The sequence below is a fragment of the Chiloscyllium plagiosum genome, chromosome 1 (genome assembly GCF_004010195.1).
Source record: "Chiloscyllium plagiosum isolate BGI_BamShark_2017 chromosome 1, ASM401019v2, whole genome shotgun sequence".
Taxonomy (NCBI): Eukaryota; Metazoa; Chordata; class Chondrichthyes; order Orectolobiformes; family Hemiscylliidae; genus Chiloscyllium; species Chiloscyllium plagiosum.
Window position 1 is genome coordinate 109098064 of NC_057710.1, and position 7760 is coordinate 109105823.

The following is a 7760-nucleotide window of genomic DNA, read 5'->3' on the forward strand; positions in this document are numbered from 1 at the left end:
TGGGGGCCAGGGAAATAAAAGTCATGGAGGAGGTGGAGGGCGTGGTGGTGTTCCAATCGTAGGTGGGGAATTCCTGAACCAGAGGCAGAACAGTGCCAAGGTATGTAGAGATGAATTCAGCGGGGCAGGAGCAGACTGAGAAGATAGGTCGAGTGAAGAGTCATGTTTGTGAATTTTGGGTAGGTGGCAGGAACAGGCCGAGATGATAGGTCAACTGGGGCAGAAAGGCTGCAGCCATTTTCTCTTAACAAATGTTTTTAACTGTTGCTTGCATTGTTGTTTGTCTTTTTAATTCATTTTAATCGCAGCTCAGAGATCTCCACATCCCATTGTCTTTCTGACAGTAACTGCTTCCTTGCAGTTCTGCAATAGTCACCTAAGTGCAACTTCTGCCACTATGATTAGACTGTACAACACAGCAGTGTATTCAACCTAAGATGCACATAGTTTGTATATGCCTCATGGTAAAAGTCACATGACCACAGCAAATTGGAAAGAACATTTATGTAAGTTTTTTATTCATTTGCAGGATAAGTGGGTCACTGGTTAGGCCACAATTTGATTGCTCATCTCTAATTGCCGAGGGTAGGTACGGGTCAACAATCTGTTGACCATGCTGTGCATCTGGAGTCACATGTAGGCCAGACCAAGGAAGGATAACAGCTTTCCTTCACTAACAGACAGTATTGAACCAGATGAGTGTTTCTTGACAATCGACAATGGATTCATGGTCATTATTAGATTCTTAATCCAGATATTTTTGTTATTTAATTCAAATTCCAATATCTGCTATGGTGGGATTCAACCCCAGTCTCCAGAACATTCCTGGGTCTCTGGCCTAACAGTCCTTTGATGATGCCACTAGGCCATTACATCCCCACTGTATTTCAGTTAAAATTATTACATTCTGATGCAGCTTCTGCCTCCTTCAAATCTCTCTGCACAATCTGGTGACATTGATATTATCATCACACCAGTATGCATCATTGTTTTGCACAGCTCTGAAAGAATATGGTGGACAATTGATTTTGTTATCCACCAGATCTGTTTGGGCCACATAAGACCTGGATCACCTGGAATACACCTTCTTTACTCAACTGCAGACTGTCCTTGTAATTTTCTCTCTCCTGTCTCCACTAGTCTCAATCCCAAAAATAAATGCAAGGAGGTCATAGAATTTTTTGTTATTTCCCTCAAGATCATGCTATCAACTGCCTTTGTTATGCCTTTCTTTTCCATTATCCCACCGGGCCAAACTCCTGATGTACACGGTTGCTCCAGCACTCAACTTATGTCTCTGTAGTTTCGTCCCTCTCAACTAAATGTTGTCCATGATATCTAACTGCTCCTCCTTGACCTTATTCCCACTCAACTGCTGATAATCCAATTTCCTCTCCATGTTAGCTGGTATTGTTAACGTTTCCCTCTATTAGGTGCTCTCCTCCAAACTGTGAAATTTGCCATCATCACCCTTTTCCTTAAAAAAAACAACTCGAGATCACAAATCACTGCCCTTTCCAATCAAATGTCTTGAGTCTGTTATCAACTCCTAAATCTGTGCTTGTCTTTCTGGAAACGTGACAGTGCAGTTGCTATTGGAAACAATTAGAGTTGTCCTTCTCTCCTTCTTTTGTCTTGCATACCATTCAAGTTGGTTCTTCATTCAGTCTCAAAGGTGTCTGTACTAATCCTAATATTAGGTCATTAGGCATCATGATCTATGAACTATGCTTTCCACTGATGTTGATTGATGTGCACACAACAGGGAACTTCTAAAGGGCGTCCTTAAAACAATTGTGTGGAGCCTCTCTTTCATTTACCTGTGGCCAGCTCCCTATACAGTAAGTTCTTGAGCAGGCAATAATTGCCTATCCAATAAAATTGATTTTGCAGGTGGATTGCATTGATGTTGATGATATTGGCTGTTTACAATATGATCACACCAGCGAATTTTGATGGTCCTGTGGAGGCAGCACAATGGAAATACTCCAGAAAGTGTACTTCATGGGGTAAAGGCCCCATCATTCAGCAACATACAGAAGGGTCGTGAGGACTACAGGTTTGTAGCTTTTGAGTTTGGCCTGTCTCCAAGGCTGTGGTTGCTCTACACTTGGTTGTAGAATCTGCTGAATGCCCTGTTTGCTTTTGAAAATCTATTGTCCACTTCCTTGTTTATGGCAACATTTAGCAAGACAATACACCATCAATAGGTAAATTACTCGATGGCATTTTTCTTAAACTCACTCATTCACAGATGTGGACATCACCTGTTACTAAGCAGTGAGATTCAGCAGCAGGCCAAATCTGAGATTCCTTGTAATCAGTTAGTACATCTATTAGTTGACCTTGGTCTGGATGTGGGATTCTTGAGATGGAGTGGTGGTTTCATTGTACTGTTAATGATGCTAATATAATTACAGTGGGAATCTCTCTGAAAAAATGTGGAAGGCTTGTAATTACTGAATCAGTACAGTATAACATCCCTGCATTCTGATCTCAAGGCTGTCAGTTCCTTTTGCCTAAAAGGACTACTATATTGTTACTGCATCCATTGTGTTAGTTTCTTCTAGCAACTGATCCTCAGTCTGTTTCAGAATTTATAGCCTATCCTTAATTGCCCAGAGGGGGGTTGAGAGTCAACCACATTGCTGTGGGTCTGGTGTCACATGTAGGTCAGGTTGTGTAAGGATGGCAGATTTCCAACCCTGATAGATAGTATTGAACCAGATGGGATTTTCTGACATTGGCAATGGCTTCGTAGTCTTCATTAGAGTCTTAATCCCAGACTTTTTTTTATTGAGCTCAGTTCCCAGCATGCAGGCTGACACAGGATCTTTGATTTCTTTAAACTGACTTTTAGTCCGACGAGTTTTACCGCCTCAGAAAATCATGCTTTGCTTTGGTTTTTTGCAGCAGAGAGTGGCAGGAGCTGAGCGGAAGTGAGATCGGAGCACAGAGGCTGTTGGGAAGGTTAGTGAGTGCTATTTAAGTACGTACCTCGAAGCCAGCAATCTTTTTTGCAGCAGAGAGCAGCAGGAGCTGGGCGGAAGTGAGGTCGAAGCACAGAGGCGGTTGGGAAGGTTAGTGAGTGCTACTTAAGTAGGTATGTTCTAAATTATACAAGAGGGATGGGTTGCACCTTAATAGGTGGGGGACCAGCATTCTGGCAGACAGGTTTGCCACTGCAACATAGATGTGTTTAAACTAAGTAATGGGGGGAGGGGGGACAAACTGGAAATTCAAGAAGGAAGTTAAAGGGAAAGTGAGAATAAGAGAAGTTAAGGAAGACAACAGAATCAACGGAGTAGAAAACTCAAGAAGGCATCATACAGTATGGTCAAGTGAAATAAGGATTGATAAGAAGGGTGAGGGGAGTAACATATTAAAAATATTATATATGAATGCACAGAGCATAAGAAATAAGGTGGATGAGCTTGAGGCTTAGTTGGAAATTGGCAGGTACTATGCTGTGGGGATAACTGAGAGGTGGCTTCAAGTGGACAGGGCCTGGGAAATGAATATTCAAGGCTATACGTGCGATCAAAAGGACAGACTGACGGGCAGAGGGGGTGGGGTGGCCGTGTTGGTGAGGGATGATATTCAGTCCCTTGCAAGGGGGGACATATAATAAGGAGATGTAGAGTCAGTATGGATAGAGTTGAAAAATTCTAAGGGTAGAAAGACCCTAATGGGAGTTATCTACAGACCCCCAAACAGTTGCCTGGATGTAGGATGTAAGTTGAATAAGGAGCTGAATAAGGCCTGTCGCAAAGGTATTACTACAGTTGTTATGGGGGATTTCAACATGCAGGTAGACTGGGAGAATCAGGATGGTACTGGACCCCAAGAAAGGGAGACTGTGGAATGCCTCCAAGATGGATTCTTAGAACAGCTTGTACTGGATCCTCCCAGGGAGAAGGCAATTCTGGATCTGGTGTTGTGCAACGAACCAAATTTGATCAGGGACCTCAAAGTAAAGGAGCCATTTGAAGGTAGTGACCATAATATGAGAAGCTTTAATCTGCAGTTTGAGAGGGAAAAGGGAGAATCGGAAGTGTCAGTATTGCAGTTGAACAAAGGGAACTATGGAGCTATAAGGGAGGAGCTGGCCAAAGTTCAATGGTTCAATACCCTAGCAGGGATTGCAGTGGAACAATAATGGCAGGTATTTTTGGATATAATGCAGAAGATGCAGGATCAGTTCATTCCAAAGAGGAAGAACGATCCTAAGGTGAGGCAGGGGTGGTCGTGGCTGACGAGGGAAGTAAAGGACTATATAAAGATAAAAGAGAAGTATAACATAGCAAAGATGAGGGGAAGCCAGAGGACTACAAAACTTTTAAAGAGCAACAGAGGATAACTAAAAAGGCAATACGTGGAGAACAAATGAGTTACGAAGGCAAACGGACCAAAAATATAAAGGAGGTTAGTAAAAGCTTTTTTAGGTCTGTGAAAAGGAAAACAATGGTTAAGACTAAAATTAGGCCCTTGAAGACAGAAACTGGTGAATTTATAATGGGGAACAAGGAAATGGCAGAATACTGGGATTGGTACTTTGGATCTGTCTTCATTGGGGAAGACGTAAGCAATCTCCCAGATGTAATAGTGGCTGAAGGAACTCGGGTAATGGATGAACTGAAGGGAATGTATATTAGGCAGGAAATGGTGTTGGACAGACTGTTAGGTCTGAAGGTTGATAAGTCCCCGGGACCTGATGGTCTGCATCCCAGGGTACTTAAGGAAGTGGCTCTAGAAATCGTGGGTGCATTGGTGATCATTTTCCAATGTTCTATAGATTCAGGATCAGTTCCTGTGGATTGGAGGGTGGCTAATGTTGTCCCACTTTTCAAGAAAGGAGAAAGAGTAATAAACAGGGAATTATAGACCAGTTAGCCTAACATCAGTGGTGGGAAAGATGCTGGAGTCAATTATAAAATATGAAATTATGACTCATTTGGATAGCAGTAACAGGATAGGTCAGAGTCATCATGGATTTATGAAGGGGAAATCATGCTTGATTAATCTTCTGGAATTTTTTGAGGATGTAATTATGAAGATGGACAAGGGACAGCCAGTGGATGTAGTGTACCTGGACTTTCAGAAAGCTTTGATAAATTAGGAGATTAGTGAGCAAAATTAGGGCACATGGTATTGGGAGCAAAATACTGACTTGGATTGAAAATTGGCTGGCTGACAGGAAGCAAAGAATTATGATAAACGGGTCCCTTTCAGAATGGCAGGCGGTGACCAGTGGGGTATCACAAGGTTCGGTGCTGGGACCGCAGCTGTTTACAACATACATTAATGACATAAATGAAGATATTAAAAGTAATATTAGCAAATTTGCTGATGACAAAAAGCTGGGTGGCAGGGGGAAATATGAGGAGGATGTTATAAGAATACAGGGTGACTTGGACAGGCTACGTGAATGGACGGATGCATGGCAGATGCAGTTTCATGTGGATAAAAGTGTGGTTATTCACTTTGGTGGCAAGAACAGGAAGGCAGATTACTATCTAAATGGAGTCAAGTTAGATAAAGAAGTGCAATGAGATCTAAGTATTCTTGTACATCAGCCAATGAAGGCAAGCATGCAGGTACAGCAGGGAGTGAAGAAGGCTAATGGCATGCTGGCTTTCACAACAAGAGGAATTGAGTATAGGAGCAAAGAGGTCCTTCTGCAGCTGTACAGGTTCCTGGTGAGACCGCACCTGGAGTATTGTGTGCAGTTTTGGCCTCCATATTTGAGGAAGGACGTTCTGACTATTGAGGGAGTGCAGGATATGTTCATGCCATCAATTCCTGGAATGGCAGGACTATCATATGTTGAAAGATTGGAGCGACTGGGCTTGTATACACTTGAGGTTAGAAGGATGAGGTTAGAAGGTAGCCACAAGCCTGTTCAGATGTAATCTAGCCAGGATGTTCCCAACAATGGAAAGGTGATTCCTACGGTAATTGGAGCAATCTGACTTTTCTCCTTTGCTTTTGTACGATGTGATGATAATGGCATCATAAAGATCCTGTGGAATCCTGTCCTGCTCCCAGCAGGCTATGAAAATCTCTTGGATGTTAATGTGTATGACATGGCCATCACATTACAAGACTTCAAGTGCAACTGCACTGGGGCTTTGCTGCTCTTCATCTGGTGGTTGGCAATCACAGTTTCCTCCAGACCTATGCTCTCGTTCAGCTTTTGTTTTGATAGGCTGTTGTTAAGTGGAGTTGTTAACAACTCCAGTTGTTAACTGGAGTTACTGTGGAAAAGGACATGGAAGATATAAAATGTCGGGAAATAGATGGTGACATCTTGAAGAAAGTCCATATTCCACAGGAGGAAGTGCTGGGTATCTTGAAACACATAAAAGTGGATAAATCCCCAGGACCTGATCAGGTGTACCCTAGAACTCTGTGGGAAGCTAGGGAAGTGATTGCTGGGCCTCTTACTGAGATATTTGTATCATTGATAATCACAGGTGAAATGCTGGAAGACTGGAGGTTGGCCGAATGTGGTGCCACTGTTTAAGAAAGGTGGGAAGGACAAGTCAGGGAATTATAGACCAGTGAACTTGATATTGGTGGTGGGCAAGTTGTTGGAGGGAATCCTGAGAGACAGGGTGTACATATATTTGGAAAGGCAAGGACTGATTAGGGATAGTCAACATGGCTTTGTGCATGGGAAATCATGTCTCACAACTTGATTGTGTTTTTTGAAGAAGTAACAAAAATGATTGATATTGGCAGAGCAGTAGACGTGATGTATATGGACTTCAGTAAGACATTCGACAAGGTTCCCCATGGGAGACTGGTTAGCAAGGTTACATCTCACAGAATACGGGCAGAACTAGTCATTTGGATACAGAACTGGCTCAAAGATAGAAGACAGAGGGTGATGGTGGAGGGTTGTTTTTCAGACTGGAGGCCTGTGACCAGTGGAGTGCCACAAGGATTGGTGCTGAGTTCTCTACTTTTTGTCATTTACATAAATGATTTGGATATGAGCATAAGAGGTATAGTTAGTAAGTTTGCAGATGACACCAAAACTGGAGGTGTAGTAGACAACGAAGAGGGTTACCTCAGATTACAACAGGATCTTGACCAGATGGGCCAATCGGCTGAGAAGTGGCAGATGGATTTTAATTTAGATAAATGTGAGGTGCTGCATTTTGGGAAAGCAAATCTTAGCAGGACTTATACACTTAATGGTAAGGTCTGAGAGAGTGTTGCTGAACAAAGAGACCTTGGAGTGCAGGTTCATAGCTCCTTGAAAGTGGAGTCGCAGGTAGATAGGATAGTGAAGAAGGCGTTTGGTATGCTTTCCTTTATTGGTCAGAATATTGAGTACAGGAGTTGGGAGGTCATGTTGCAGCTGTACAGGACATTGGTTAGGCCACTGTTGGAATATTGCATGCAGTTCTGGTCTCCTTCCTATCGGAAAGATGTTGTGAAACTTGAAAGAATTCAGAAAAGATTTACAAGGATGTTGCCAGGGTTGGAAGATTTGAGCTATAGGGACAGGTTGAATAGACTAGGGCTGTGTTCCCTGGAGCATCGGAGGCTGAGGGGTGACCTTATAGAGGTTTCAAAAGTCACAAGGGGCATGGATAGTATAAATAGACTATCCTGGGCTGGTGGAGTCCAGAACTAGAGGGTATAGATTTAGGGTGAGAGGGAAAAGATATAAAAGGGACCGAAGGAGCAACCTTTTCACGCAGAGGGTGGTACTTGTATGGAATGAGCTTCCAGAGGAAGTGGTGGAG

At 42.9% G+C, this 7760-nt stretch overlaps 1 non-coding gene across 1 annotated transcript; it reads left to right on the plus strand.

Annotated features, from left to right (window-relative positions):
• Window positions 1-2391: 2391 nt before the first annotated feature.
• Window positions 2392-2470, plus strand: LOC122556037. The gene has a single exon (XR_006313443.1). It is a non-coding gene; the product is annotated as a small nucleolar RNA SNORD79 (small nucleolar RNA).
• The last annotated feature ends 5290 nt before the right edge of the window (window positions 2471-7760 follow it).